Genomic DNA, 15,634 nt, shown 5'->3' with positions numbered 1-15,634 from the left:
TTCTCAGAGGTAACAGTTTTTGTGTAATTTAAGGCAAGTACTTCGTGGTACTGTTGTAGGAAATTTTTCGTTTCAGGCTTGTCCCAAAATTAATTACCATACTCAGTGAAAGGTAGGATGCAGTTATAATCTCATCAATCTCCTGCTGTTCCTTAAGGCTCTCAAAGTACTTTACAGATGGGCTCCACTAGTACATTAGGGCTGTTTGGGGCCTTTGTAAATGAGTTGTGTTGTTTTTTACATGTTTAAATGTGTAAAAGCCATATTTAGGTACAGCCTTCATTTTAATCTGGAGATGAGATTCATGTTGGTCTTTTTAAAATTCTTAATCAAGTATGTTTCCAAGAGAATTTTTTTAAAGCCAAATCATAAAGACAAATAAATTACCTGATTTGAACTGAAAAGGAATTCAAATTGTCACGACTGTGTGTTGAATGAAACACTTTTTATTAAGCTCTGAGTGAAAGTACAAGTGTTACTCAGAAGGGCTCAGTGAGTTTTCCAGGTTCATCCTTCTAGGATTTGTTGGTGCTTCATTCCTTTTTATGGCTGAATACTATTCTGTGTATGGCTATACCATATTTTTCTAGTCCATTCATCAGTTGATGGATATTTGGGTTGTTTCTTCTTTTTGCTGTTGTGAATAATCATGCTATGAATACTTGTGTGCAAGTTTTTGTGTGGATATCTGTTTTCATTTCTCTTAGGTATATACCCAGGAGTGAAATCACTGGGTCATATGGTAACTCTTACATTTAACCTATGAAGAACTGCCAGACTATTTTCCAAAGTGGCTGCATCATTTTACATTCCCACCAGCAGTGTACGAGCATTCCAATTTCTCCACATCCTTTCCAATACTTGCTATTACCTGCCTTCTTGATTAAAGCCATCCTATGGCTATGAAGTGCTATCTCATTGTGGTTTTGATTTGCATTTGCCTGATGGCTAACGATACTGAACATCTTTTCATGTGCTTCTTGGCCATTTGTATATTTTCTTGGAGAAATGTCTATTCAGATCCTTTGTCCAATTTTTATCAGCTTATTTGGTTTTTTATTATTGAGTTGTAAAAGTTCTTTATATATTCTAGATACAAGTCCCTTGTCAGATATATGATTTGCAAGTATTTTCTCCCATTCTGTGGGTTGTCTTTTCACTTCCCCTATCTTTTTATTTTTTAATTTTTAGTCTTACCTAGAAAAAGATGGTTGATTTAACCACACTTGAATGTCTATATCTATATTGTCTATGTAATGACAGTAAGTAAAGGATTTCTTCTGTGAACTCAGTCAAGATGGTGTATCTCAGTGGAGGGAACCTTATGATGATTTGGTGTGTTGCTATTTCAGCTTTTCTGGGTGACTCCTCTTAGCAAAGAAGTCTAAGGCTGGAAGTTACCCTAGAGGCAGTATAAAAAATCCACCACCTGCCCTAAGGCAGGATGCCCACCTGGCTCCCACCAGCCACAATAGAAAATTTCTGTGTACAGGCACTTCTCATACTTGGAGGCCCCTGGTTCCCGGTTTAAGGAGGAAGATTTTAATCACTTCAGGTTGATTGGTAACTGCTTGGGGTGGAAATAACTACAGATCAGTTAATGAGCTTTTGATCCCGGTGAACAAGAACAAAAAGTTGTTCGAACAGTGCAGTGAACTCACCTATTTATACGTGTCTTTATGTAAGCCCAGATAGCAGTAAATAGCGAGGCGGCATGCAGAGAATATTTGCTTGAAGGTTTTATATAGCTTATAAAAAGAAACCGTCTACTTTGATGCTCCCTAGAAAGGCAGGTGTCCTGCTTCTTAACAGAAATGGGTATATTTTTTCTTCTACAAGTGATAGGGCGATAGAAAATAGATGAAGCTGAATGTTGTTTGCTTTGAGTTGTAGAGTACTGAAATCCATCTCTGAACTTTCTTGTCCCACCCCCAGTGCATACACAACAGTTCCTTGGGTGTGTAGTTAAGCAGACCAATCTGGTGGAAAATTCTGGTTGAGGTTATGATGGCATTTACTATGATAATGCAGCACAGGCTCCTGGAAATGCATTCTTGTTTTCTGGGGGTTTTTTTGTTTGTTTTTTATTTTTGTCTGCGCTGGGTGTTCATTGCGGCGTGCAGGCTCTTCGTTGTGGGCTCAGTAGTTGCAGCCTGAGGGCTTAGTTGCCACGTGGCATGTGGGATCCCAGTCCCCGACCAGGGATTGAACCCATGTCCCCTGCATTGGAAGACGGATTCTCAACCACTGGACCACCAAGGAAGTCCCTGCATTTTTGTTTTAAGGTGCCAGAGTTTTAAGTCACCCAGAGCAGGGGAAAAAAAAAGTTTGTTTCCCAACTCCACTGTGCTCTTCCTTTGACTTAAAGTCCCCAGGGAGTACAACATGGCCAGCTGCATTGCCATTCATGAGTGACACTTATAAGAGCACCTCTGCATAATGCTAGCCTCCCAAGAGAGAGGACAGGAGTACAGCTGTCCCCCTGCCAGTTTCCTGAAAGAGGAGGACATTGTATTCAGTGCAAGTCCTAGACCAGATTTCAGAAAGGCACTTTGGTGTTGCAGATTTGTCACCATGCCCAGGACGCATGCACAGGTCACTAGCTGACTGCTTTTCCCATGACTCAACAACAGTTAAGAAGAATAAGAAGGTGACTCTTTTTTCTGCCTGCCACTTACAGATATCAAAATCCTCATCCTTTAAGCCTTTAATTATTTCTAAATCTAGTCTCAGCAAATAAGAATAAAGATGAAGTTTTGTGTGGGAGGCAAAAGACACTGAGGGGTATAATGGGCACTGACAAAAGAAGAAACCGTTGATTGGACCCATCAGCAAAAAGGAACTTGGCTGTTACATACAGCTGTTGCTGAATTCACAATAAGCAAATTCCAAGTACACCTTGCAGATTGATGAAATTTTCTAAGAAAAACTTGACTCGCTCATTCAAAGAACTACTTTCCCTTTTGCAATCCTGTACTAAATGCTCATTAAACTACTTGAAAGCCAGAGACTGACCCATTTCCTCTGCTCATTGCTGCGTAATACTTAGTGGTATTACAATGAGAGACGTGCGAAGATAAACACTGGTTGGGGAACAGAAATGATGTCTGGGTTCTTCGAAGTGGATGGTACCTTCGTTAACACAAACACATGGTGACTCTTCCTTTCTCCCTAATTACGTTTGCTTTTCTGTATGTTAGTAGCTTTGGTGTTTAATCTTCGCCCTTCCCCTGTTTTCTGACAAATTGTACAGGGTATCTCCAGGAAATGTTTCCCGGTCTTGAAAGGACAAAAGACTTAGTAACAGCAGGGCGGGGGAGGCAGGTGGCGGGGACTCAATGCCTGAACCTAGCGTTAGTCTTTCCCACTGATTTGGGCTCTGCGTGAGACTCTTTTTGAAATAAGCTCAAGTGAGCAGGAGAGGACTCTCTGTGGCGTTTGAGTTTGACTGTAGCCCAAAGACATCACTTTACCTCCAAGCCAGGCAGGGGTGGGGGAACTCTCAGAATTACTAGCAAGGTTGAATTCTAGAGTGGAAACCTGTTTGTGGCAGCACAAGCACATTTATAGTCTTTTATCCAGCTGTGATCCTCAGAGGGTTGTTGGATATTTTTCCTCCTGTCTGCATTTGTACAAAGAGCAGAAAAGCTAATGAAATGCATGGAACTTCGAGTGAGTTTAGAAAAGTCTCTGCATTACGAAACTGGGCAATGTGGAGCTACTCCTGTTCTTTCCACCAGCCATGGGCTCCTGTGATGAGCTGTGAGCTTTTTTAATTCCCATGTTCACTGAACCCTCAGGTAGAGTTCTACTGATTCATGTTTTTTTGTTTGTTTGTTTGTTTGTTTGGCTGCGTTGGGTCTTCCTTGCTGTGCACGGGCTTTCTCTAGTTGCGGCGAGCAGGGGCTACTCTTCGTTGTGGTGCACAGGCTTCTCATTGCAGTGGCTTCTGTTGCTGCAGAGCATGGGATCTAGGTGCACGGGCTCTCAGTAGTTGCAACACGTGGGCTCAGTAGTTGTGGCTGTGGGCACACGGGCTTAGTTGCTCTGCGGCATGTGGGATCTTCCCGGACCAGGGCTCGAACCCATGTCCCCTGCATTGGCAGGCGGATTCTTAAACCACTGCGCCACCAGGGAAGTCCCTCTACTGATTCTTGGTTTTCACAAAGCTCTGGAAACATTAGAGGGAAACTCTGTGTGGTGAACTTTTCCATTAACAATCATCAATTATTGGTCAAAATACATTGTGAAAATTATACTACATAAATCTCATTAAATGTGTCTAAACCTGTAACTTTTCATAGTTCTATACGTGGGTTGGCTATATTTAACTTTCCTTGATCTTGCTTGCCATTTTTCTGAAAGAATGTCTTAAATGTAGGGAGAACTATGTCACTAATTTTGACCTTCATTGAGAAACATTGTTTTGCTTTATTATCTTCGTTTTGCTTTATCCCTCCTTGGTAGTCCTCTTGGTTTTGCCTGGCATAGATGACACTTAGCCATTCTAACTCAAAGCAATTCCGACGCCTGATTCCATGATATCAGACATCTTTGACTTCAGGCTGCAGTTTGTGGTGTTGTAGGATGCTGTATAGTAAGAAGAGTGTCTGCAGGTTATTTAAGTTACAGGAAAGAGCTCATGTGCAAGGCTTGTATGCTTGCTGTATACAAGCTTTCCACACATCTTACCATTTGTGTGCACACATTCAGGCCCTTAGGGTGATTGTTCTTTGGTTAGGGACCATCTGAGAGAAAAGTGGGCCGAAGGGAAAAATCATGGCACTCTGTCTCTGACAAGTATGTTCAACTCCTAAATAGGTCACCAGGGGTATAACTGGAAGGCTTCAGAAGCCCAAGTCAGCACTTAGCTGTGGCATCAAACCACGACAGCACAGTTTGACAGCGTGCCCAGGAGATTACTTCAGTCATGCAGGGTGGGGAGCTTTGAGGTTTCTGAGTAAAATTAGGGGAGGGGCGAGGGTAAGGGTAAAAGAAGAGGGGAATAAGTCCTGTGCTGTTTTGGCCCAAATAGTAGCATTATTCTTTAATTTTTTTAAAATTTTTGTTTGTGTTGGGTCTTCATTGCTGCACATGGGCTTTCTCTAGTTGCAGCGAGCGGGGGCTGCTCTTCCTTGCGGTACGCGGGCTTCTCATTGTGGTGGCTTCTCTTGTTGTGGAGCATGGGCTCTAGGCACGCGGGCTTCAGTAGTTGTGGCGCACAGGCTTAGTTGCTCCTCGGCATGTGGGATCTTCCCAGACCAGGGCTTGAATCCGTGTCCCGTGCACTGGCAGGCGGATTCTTTTTTTTTTTTTTCTTTTTTTTAAATTTAATTTATTTATTTTTGGCTGCGTCGGGTCTTTGTTGCTGTGCACGGCTTCTCTAGTGGCGGCGGGGGGGGGCTACTCTTGGTTACAGTGCACGGGCTTCTCATTGCGTTGGCTCTCCTTGTTGCGGAGCACAGACTCCAGGCACACAGGCTTCAGTAGTTGTGGCACGTGGGCTCAGTAGTTGTGGCTCGCAGGCTCAGTAGCTGTGATGCACGGGCTAGTGCCTCCGCGACACGTAGGATCCTCCCGGACCAGGGCTCGAACCCGTTGTCCCCTGCATTGGCAGGCAGATTCTCAACCACTGCGTGCAGGAGGATTCTTAACCACTGTGCCACCAGGGAAGTCCCAGTAGCATTATTCTTCTTCCGTCGTTTTTTTTTTGGAAGACCCTGTCAGAGGAGAGTAAATGAAGCAGAAATCCTCCTTAGGGAAAAGCAGCTGAGCCTTGGGTAAAAACCCGCTCTCTGCATTTAGTTGGATTTCAAATAGATATCTCCCTAAGATGTTACTGTTTTTAGTTTTCCCAGCCCTTTATAGAATTTTAGGTCCAATATCTGTAAGATGTGAACTGGTCCAGGTTCCCTGAGCTGTGTCTGCAAGAAGAGTGTAGCCTATTCCTTATTCTTGATAGTCCACTAAAATTTGACCATGGAACAGTACCCAGTTTTCCATATCTTGAGACTCTTATGGAATACACAATTAAAAGTGTTGGTTCTTTCCAATGGAATATTCCCTGGGAGTATTAGAAAGTGACTGTTGGGGATGTATGTATATGTATAGCTGATTCACTTTGTTATACAGCAGAAGAACTAACACAACATTGTACAGCCAATTATACTCCAATAAAGATGTTAAAAAAATTTTTTTTAAATAAATAAGTAAAATTCTTTGTTGCCAAAAAAGAAAGAAAGTGACTGTTGAGGCCAGAATATTGACTCTTTTCTAAAATAGGTGGGCTCCAGCATCCATCATAAGGTGAATGAATGAAGCCATTTTTTAAATGTTTGCAGCCAGCTCATTTTCCATTGTAGAGAAGCCAGGATTGCAAGAATAGGCAAACCAGTGGTAGATCAGGTCCTATGGCACCAGGCTTGGCTTGTAGAGAAGTTAGCAGAGGCAAACACCTGTTATAACTGTTGGTGTTCTACCCTCCCTCCTTCTTTCCCTGCACTTCTTATAACCCTCTTCTCCAGGTGTCCTTCACTGGGAGGATGCCCCAAGCCAGCTCTACATAGAAGGAAATAAAATTTGGGGGCACAGTCAGCTAGCTTGAAAGGATTATATGCCTGTGGAAGTGACGCAACTAGCTAAGTTTCTCAATAGGGCGTTTGTAATGGCCTGGCACTTCATTGGCCTCCTTGTTAACACAGCTACTAAGACTCTGCATGAAAAAACCAGCAGCCCTTGTACTTTTTATGTACTTTGTGGCATTAGCTGTATTTGAGTCAGTAGCTGGGATAAAGGAGAGTAAGAAATTAAGGTTCAGGGACCCCCATGAACTTTCTCTCTGCTTTCATCTCTCCAGTATCCTTCAATATGACCCTCTTCTCTGCCTTTGAAAGGTAGGCCATCCATGAAGGGAAAAGCTGATACCCACACAAGTGTCCAGAGAAAGCTTACTATTTCTGCTGGCATTTAAATTTCATTAAATTTTGTTTCCTCAAAACACAGACCATTAAATTTGGGAATTGTTAATATAGCTTTTAATTTAAGTTTTAAAAGATATTGTTAAATTAAACTTTACCCATCACCTCTTAGCTTTTCCAGGACAGAAGCTGATTTCAATTTATAAAGGCTTGTTTTCTGTGCTGATAGGTGCCTTTATAGATCCAGATGGCTGCTAGGAGGCTGGGACATGGTTGTAGTCCTGTCAGCGATCACCCTCGCTCCCCTTTTGACTGGTACCAAACACGTTTCCTGAGCGGGCCGAGAGCAGCAGGGCCAGTCTGAGAGAGAGAGGAGGCCTGTTCTGAGCATGTATTGTCTTCTGAAGTTTGGTCTTACCCGATGCCGTGAATATAGATGCAGGATTTTATCTGGTAGTGGACCCTCACATGGATGGATGAGACCCATGAACTGTGAAATTAAAAATCAAAACTGCTCAGTGCCTGTTGTTTGCTTGCTGAATACCACACCACCACCAAAAAGGGGGGAGAAGACATACAGATGATGCGGGGCAGCGGGCAGCAGAATCTTCTTAGTCTGATATTTTCTTTCAACTGAAATGACGGTTTATGTAGCTAGAGAGTTTCTGATTCTTGGAGAATGATGGGTTCTGACAGGAGGGACCCTAACCAGGGTCATTTGACTGACCTCTTTTAGAAGAGAACTGAGTGGAAGGCTGGTTGTTGGTATTTTGTGTGCAGACATGCTGTTGCACAGTGTTCCTGTTAAGTGTTTGTGTTAAGTAGAATATTTTTTGTCAGTCCAGGAAGAGAAAAATGGAGTGTGTTCTTTCTTAAGTATTTTTCATCCACTTGCTTCCTCTTGTCCTAAGGACATACACCAAAGCTTATAATTTGGTTTAAGTGATATTTTCATGTCTCTCCGGCTCCCTTTGGCTCAAGTTTTTAAAATGTCAGTGTTGCTTGGCTGGATGGACAGTTGCAAGCCATACATCAGTTAAAAACATATTAAAAAAACAAAGTCCACAGCCCAACGCCATTTTTATCTGCATGTTGTAATGTAAAAAATAGGTCTCTGAAATAAAAGGCAGTCTTTTCTGCTTCTCTGTCTCCCTTCACCTCTCCCCTCCTCCCTTGTTCTCTTGTTCCCTCCCCCTTCTCTCTTCCAGTTCCATATTGAAAAACTGCTTGTGCTGGGTGGATAATTAACGCAGAGCTATGGAGCAACAGGTCCCACTGGTGGCGACTAAATCTGAAGTAAACGTTAATGTCGTGCAGGTTCACATATATTAACAGGCGGGGAGATGAGTGAGGTTAGACTCCGATCAACCACACTGGTATATGACTTGAAATAGATCCTCTTAATTAGAGAGCCAAGAACCATGACAACTACAACATCTTCCACCTGCAGTGGTGAGCTGCAGCCTCATTAGTGAATGAAAGAGGCATTCTAATTAAAACTGGGCTCTGTCCTTGGGCTGTAAGTTGGGATCATCTGGCTCTGGGCTTTGAATCTTTGACACGGAGAGGTTCTGTCAGTGCAGGCATTACAGTTAGCTGAGGGGTGTATGTTTGTGGTTTTCTCTTCGATGACTCCAAGAAATAGACCAATCTAGACACCCTCTTCAGCAACAGAGATGCATCATTTGTATTTGTTTATGAAGTTCAGATGCTAGAGTCCCGCTGGCAGAGGTTGGCTTTAGGAGTTTTAGTTTGAAAAAATTAACGTCTTTGTCCAGCTTTTTTTAATTGGTTTGTGTGCAGATGTTACTGTTAACAGTTTATAGGCCCTCTCAGGCCTCACAGAGAGCCACACCAAACTCTGAGACGCATACTCTTCAGTCGTTACAATCTCTGAAGATTTAGAGCTCTATTGTTATGAAGTATTTATAGCTAACAGTGTCTTCAAGATCAGGTAGTGGTGTTTAAAATAAATAACAAGTTGGAGAGCACGGAACAGTCACTTCTGGCCAGGAATTGCAGGCCAGGGCTTTTTTTTTTTTTTTAATTTATTTTATTTATTATTTATTTATGGCTGTGTTGGGTCTTCGTTCTGCGCGAGGGCTCTTCTCTAGTTGTGGCAAGCGGGGGCCACTCTTCATCGCGGTGCGCTGGCCTCTCACTATTGCGGCCTCTCTTGTTGCGGAGTACAGGCTCCCAGACGCGCAGGCTCAGTAATTGTGGCTCACGGGCCTAGTTGCTCCGCAGCACGTGGGATCTTCCCAGACCAGGGCTCGAACCGCGTCCCTGCAATGGCAGGCAGACTCTCAACCCACTGCGCCCCCAGGGAAGCCCCAGGCCAGGGTCTTTTAACAAATGATCTGGAAGGAAACATCCATAGCCATGAAGATGGGAAGATATTCTGCAAGAGCGCCATGCTCACAGGGCACTCTCTTCTCTGCCATGGAGAAGGGTGCCTGTCTCGCAGCACCGCAGGCCATATTCTTTTGAAGTCAGAAAATAAAATAAAGGCCCTTGGCCTGTTGGCTAAAGAGCTACCAGTTTTCCAAGACAAGCCAGCTCACACAGAGAAAATGACTCTTCCAGGGCTCACCTTCCTTCCCAGGACGTAAACAGTTCTCAGAAGGAATCTAAAGGCTCAAATAATATTGTGTGCTAGGTGGACTTTAGTCTCTGTTCCCAGGGAAGTGTCTCCACTCCCAGAAACTTCCTTTCATCAGGTAGGTTTTCAAAGTACAGAAATATACCTTCTTCTAAAACTATAGTCTCCTTGTGAACACCTCAAGATCCTTAACTTCACCATCTTTAAAGGATCACTGGCTTAATTACCATTTGCTGAATAGCAGTTGTTGAGATGTGGAAAGAGTAGGGGAGAGGCCACCGTCACCTTCAGGTACCAAAAGACCAAAGTTCTGAGGCTCTGTTTTGAGTCTGGCATCCATGAGCTGTTGAGTTTTATATAGGTCTGTATGGCAAGAATCAGTTTGTAGTTGATTATATGTGGTCTCATTACCAACTGTCCTTTTCACATTATGATCCCTGAGAGCAAGGACCATTTCTGAAATCTCACCACTTAGCACATTGCCTAGCATAACATAGTGTCCAATAAATGCTTGAGTGGATGACTCTGGTCCTCTCTCCCTAAAGGCCATGTTTCTTGATGGGTTAGATCATAACTTGTTTGCTTTGTGTCCTTCCTCTAGCATGGTACCTCCAGTGTGGCATTGGTTAGTAAGCAGTGGGAACTCAATAAATATTGACTAAAGGAGAGGGGAATGCTCAACCCTGTGGTTGAGGAAGATACCGTGATGGATATTCCACTGTGTTCTCTAGAAATAACAGAACTACCTAGAAATCAGATTGAGCTCAAGATTTGGAAGAACCAGGAAGCTGATTTTGGTTCTAATTCTGCTTTCTGACTCCATGGCTTTAGATAAGTCTGTTTAGAGATACCTGTATGATGGGAGTAAGAATTAATTTTCACAGTATGATGGTGAAGATCAAATAAGAGCATCTGTGAAAACACTTTGTGAACTGTAATAGACTAGATGTAAAATGAGATTATCACTCTGCTATTTCTAAGCTTTAGCGATTAGGAAGCATATTGATGTCTTTATAAGCAGCACTGGCTCATTAGTGTTTTCATGGTTTTTACTGCTAAGCAGCAGAAAACTGATAATTTTAGCACTACCTGACTTTTAACTTTTTAATGATTTCCTTTTGTAGAGGATGGCTCTCAGTACCCTGTCTTCACTGATATATGGGGATGAGAGGGAGCTGGAACAGAGCGATGTTTTTCTTGACAGGCATATCATGATTTAAAGATTCTGGCATGCATGTAATTGTTTTGAAGTTCATACTTAACTTATGAGAACATGGCGGGGAAGGAGCTTTAAGATGGGTGGATGAGGTGGGGAAGTCCTCAGGATGTGTATGTGAGTACCCCAAAGCTGCAGAATCTCCTTTCTCCCTGGAATCCTTTCTTGGTTGACAGTATTTCTCATATGGAACAAAATTAGTCTGTTGCAGAACAACATCTTCCAGAACTAGTTCCTGAGCTTATTACCCCCAATGGCAGCCTGTCTTTCCTTGAGTCATTTCATGAATCCTTTTCCTCTAGATGTTTTGAGTTGAAAAACTGCCTTCTAATTTTTGGCTGTGTTGAGTCTTTGTTGCTGTGCAGGTTTTCTCTAGTTGTGGCAGGCGGGGGGCTACTCTTCCTTGCGGTGCGCAGGCTTCTCATTGCGGGCTTCTTGTTTGCAGAGCACGGGCTCTAGGTGCGCGGGCTTCAGTAGTTGTGGCACGCAGGCTCAGTAGTTGTGGCGCATGGGCTTAATTTGCTCCGCAGCCTGTGGGGATCTTCCCGGACCAGGGGCTCGAACCCACATCCCCGGCATTGGCAGGCGGAATTCTTAGCCACTGCGCCACCAGGGAAGTCCCACCATATTTTCAGATTTATTTCAAGATGCATGTTCTGTCTCTAAGAAAGCAGCAAAATCCAACAAGGCCTCACTCTTTTAAATGTTCTGTGTTCATCCTGGAGGACAACACTCTGACTTTTGCTGTACGGCTCCCTAAACTCACAGCCTGAACTTTCGGGCAGACAAGAGGAGTCTGTGGCCATAATCTACAATTCTGAGAAATGTTTGTTCTTCAGCGTGGTATCTCTGAAAGGGATCCTTTAGAAACCAACCAGGAGCTACTTTTGAGAGCCTCTTACTACAGATTTTGAGGCATTTTACCCCTGTGTTAAGAAAGAGAAAATGATGAGGACATGGGGAGGGGGAAGGGAAAGCTGGGACAAAGTGAGAGAGTGGCATGTAGTATATAACACTACCAAATGTAAAATAGATAGCTAGTGGGAAGCAGCCGCATAGCACAGGGAGATCAGCTCAGCACAGGGAGATCAGCTCGGTGCTTTGTGACCACCTAGAGGGGTGGGATAGGGAGGGTGGGAGGGAGGGAGATGCAAGAGGGAAGAGATATGGGGATATATGTATATGTATAGCTGATTCACTTTGTTATAAAGCAGAAACTAACACACCATTGTAAAGCAATTATACTCCAATAAAGATGTTAAAAAAAAAAAGAAAGAGAAATGAGAAATCAAATTGTTTAAAGAGGGTTTAAGTAGGTTATGGTATGAAGTTCAAGCTTGCAAGTATGGACTTTGATGTCTTCTTATTGAAAACATAAGTAATTTCATGTGTGATTTAACCACCAAAACAAATGTCTGTGCATCCACATTGCCTTGCCTCATGACTTGGGCGGAGGGGGTTACATTCACTTCTTAGAAGCGCATTCTTTTAGTGTTCCCCAGTTCTTTAAAGCTTTATTGAGTACCTCCTATGTGCCAGGCGTAATGCAGAGTGTAGAGATACAAAGGTAAATGAGGCAGAGAAGGAGATTCGGGTATATAATATTTCACTATAGTATGGCACAGAAGTGCTATAGGGAATCAGGGGCTGTCAGAGGAGTCTTCCCGGAGATAGTGCCTGACTTGAGCTCCAAAAGATAAGGCGTTCACCAGGTGAAGGAGTGGGGGGAGGCTCAGCTTTTGTGGTTGTGGGTAGCAGAGAATGAGAATGAGCAGAGAAAGGGTTGAGAAACAGTGTGGACTGTGTAGGGAGCCACCAGACTGACGGAGCTGGGGAAGGGACAGGGTTCTGGCCTGCAGTACTGAGGAGCTTGAACTGTATCCTGATGGGGTAAGGGCGATATTGAAGAGCTTTTTAATAAGGAGACTCATATGATCAGAATTGTGGCAGAATTATTCTGCCAGCAGGGTTGGAAATAGATTGAGGAAGGCAGGAAGGGTGGCCCGGGGGCCACTCACATCTTGGTAAAAGATCTAAGCCACTGCCACCTTGCCTCACCCTTCTGTGCTTTACATGTTTGGTGTAGGGTATCTTGGTACAAAACACAAAGTCAGTAGGCAGATGAAAAGAAATGATGAAAAACAGAATGAGAAATGACAGCCTTTTCAGGATTAGTTTTAATATGACAGCTGCTGAAGCATAGCAGAGTCTGTAGGCCTTTGCAAATTACATGCATGCATTTCATTAGTTTGGATATGGCCTATGCAGAAATATATTGGAGAGAACTAGGGAAGACTTTACAGGTGACATTCACTTGTGGTCCTCCAGGGCTTGAAGACCTGTCCCAGTAGGCCAATGTGCCTCCAGTTTTATGCTTCCTGGTAAGGATCCTCCTGAGATTCCACCAAGGAAACAGAGGATAGGAAGCAATGAGCTGTGAGGGCTTAGTGGACATCCTGACATGTATGCTCAGGGCTCCAGGGACGCATTGGTAAACTAGGAGCTAGGAAAATTTGTCAAGCCAAATGCTGTTTTAGGAAGAAACGATAAAGCAGCCTGGCATCAAGGCCTGGGACTTAAGGGAGAGTCCTTATATATTCATAGTCCATATATATATATAATAATATTTTTTTAGCATTTCTCATGTATTTTGAAAAAAAAATTTCCTCCATACCATTCCAAGTAGGTGACTCCCAGGAACCAAATGTAGGCATTTCTTAAGAATAAATGTAGCCTTATTCTGTATAGCAGTGGTTTTCAAACTTTGGTATTGAGCAGAATCACCAGGAGAGCTTGTTAAACATGAATTGCTGAGCCCCACTCCCAGAATTTCTAATTCAGTAGACCTGGAGTGAGGTCTCAGAATTTGCATTTCTTCTTTTTTTTTTAATTGAAATATAGTTAATTTACAATGTGTTAGTTTCAAGTGTACAGCAAAGTGATTCAGTTATACATGTGGACACACACACACACACATTCTTTTTCAGATTCTTTTCCATTATAGGTTATTACAAGATGTTGAGTATAGTTCCTTGTGCTATACAGTAGGTCCTTGTTGTTTACCTGTTTTACATATAGTACTGTGTATATTTTAATCCCAGACTCCTAATTTATCTCCTCCCTACCCCTCATCCCCCTATGCTATGCCCTTTAGTAACCATAAATTGGTTTTCTATGTCTGTAAGTCTTTTTCTATTTTCTAAGTGAGTTCATTTTAGATTCCACATGTAAGTGATATAGGATATTTGTCTTTCTCTGTCTGACTTCACTTAGCTGCAAATGGCATTATTTCATCCTTTTTTATGGCTGAGTAATATTCCATTGTATATATACACCACATTTTCTTTATCCATTCACCTGTCGATGAACATTTACGTTGCTTCCATGTCTTGGCTATTGTAGCTAGTGCTGCTGTGAACATTGGGGAGCATGTATCTTTTCGAACAGAATTTGCATTTCTAATAAGTTCTCAGATGATGCTGATGCTGCTGGTCTGGGGACCACACTTTGAGAACTACTGCTGTATAGACATTATAAATGTGACCCTCCTAAGAATTTAATAAAATTTCATATGGTTCTTGGTGTAACCTTAATTGAAATCAATGATCTGGAGGAGCAGTAAGGCTGGCCCTACACAGCTGTAATTTTGATTCAGTATTGACTTACTGACTGACTACTGTGTGTACAACGTCTATATTATAAAGATACAAAGAGGGAAGAGATCCAGTCCTTGTCTTGGTTCCTCTAATAAAAGAAGTAAGAGAATTGTCACACAAGGGAAAGCTGAAGAAGGAAGGATGTCTTGAGTAATCTGGGAAGAGCGCATGGAGGAGCTGTGTGCTCAGTTGTCTATCGCTGAATAACAAACTACCCCAAAACTTAGTGGCTTAAAATAGACACTAGTTATTATCTCTCACAAATCTGCATGTTGACTAGGCTCAGCTGGGTGGTTTTTCTGTTCACGTTGTTATCTGGGACTGCAGTTATTTGGAGGCTCAACTGAGCTGGCATGATCCAAGATGACTCAGTCACATAGCAGTAGTTGGTGCTAGCTGTTGGCTTGGAGTTAACTGGAGTGCCTTAAGTCTCCTCCATGTGACCTCTCAGCATGAGAGCAGGGCTCTGAGATGGAACATTGCAAGCATGTAAAAGTGGAATCTGCAGGTCTCTTCAGACCCAGCCATGGAAGTTACAGCATTGTCCACCCTCTGCTGCATTCTGTTGGTCCAAACACTCACAAGAGGGAATTCCCTGGCGGTCCAGTGGTTAGGACTCCACAGTTTCACTGCTGAGGCGCAGGTTCAATCCCTGGTCAGGGAACTAGGATCCCATTGGCCGCTAGGTGCGGCCAAAAAAAAAAAAAGTCACAAGACAACTCAATTCAAGAGGAAGGAAATGGACTACTTCTGGGTGGAAGGAGTAGCAAAAAATTTGTAGGCATCTTTAATCTACCATAGGCTGATTGAAGCAGCCCTTACAGGATGAATTAGGGTTTTGGTAGGCATAGCTTTCAAGGGGAAGAGTTCTAGAGGAAGAAATAGCAAGTCTTCAGTTTAACTAGGAGAAAAAGAACCCGAAAGGGGCCTGGGAACCTGGAAGGAGACCATTTTACAGAGGGCTTTGAACAGCAGATGGAAGATTGTGGACTTACACTGGCAGACTTTGAAAAGATGGCGGAGGACCTCTCTCTCAGTGATTTTATTAGCGTGGTGCAGAGTTTGGGAATGACTCTTCAAGGCTCCAAACCAGTTCATTGTATCTTCTTCCCTGTAAGCCCAGTGTTAACAGCTTTGGATTTGGCTTCTCTTTCTAAGATATGGGAAGGGATGCTTACTCCTTAGGTTATTGTAAATGATGGCAAGTAAGCATTTTGAAGGATAAGAGAACCCAAGCAGTGCT

At 43.0% G+C, this 15,634-nt stretch overlaps 1 protein-coding gene across 1 annotated transcript in view; it reads left to right on the top strand.

Moving 5' to 3' along the window:
• The window catches only part of PHF12 (PHD finger protein 12), a 40,108-nt gene that overhangs the window by 5,856 nt on the left and 18,618 nt on the right, over positions 1-15,634 (top strand). The gene's annotated exons all lie outside the window — the stretch shown is intronic.

This window comes from Balaenoptera musculus, chromosome 20 (assembly GCF_009873245.2).
Source record: "Balaenoptera musculus isolate JJ_BM4_2016_0621 chromosome 20, mBalMus1.pri.v3, whole genome shotgun sequence".
Classification (NCBI taxonomy): domain Eukaryota; kingdom Metazoa; phylum Chordata; class Mammalia; order Artiodactyla; family Balaenopteridae; genus Balaenoptera; species Balaenoptera musculus.
This window is presented reverse-complemented; position numbering and strand designations above follow the sequence as displayed.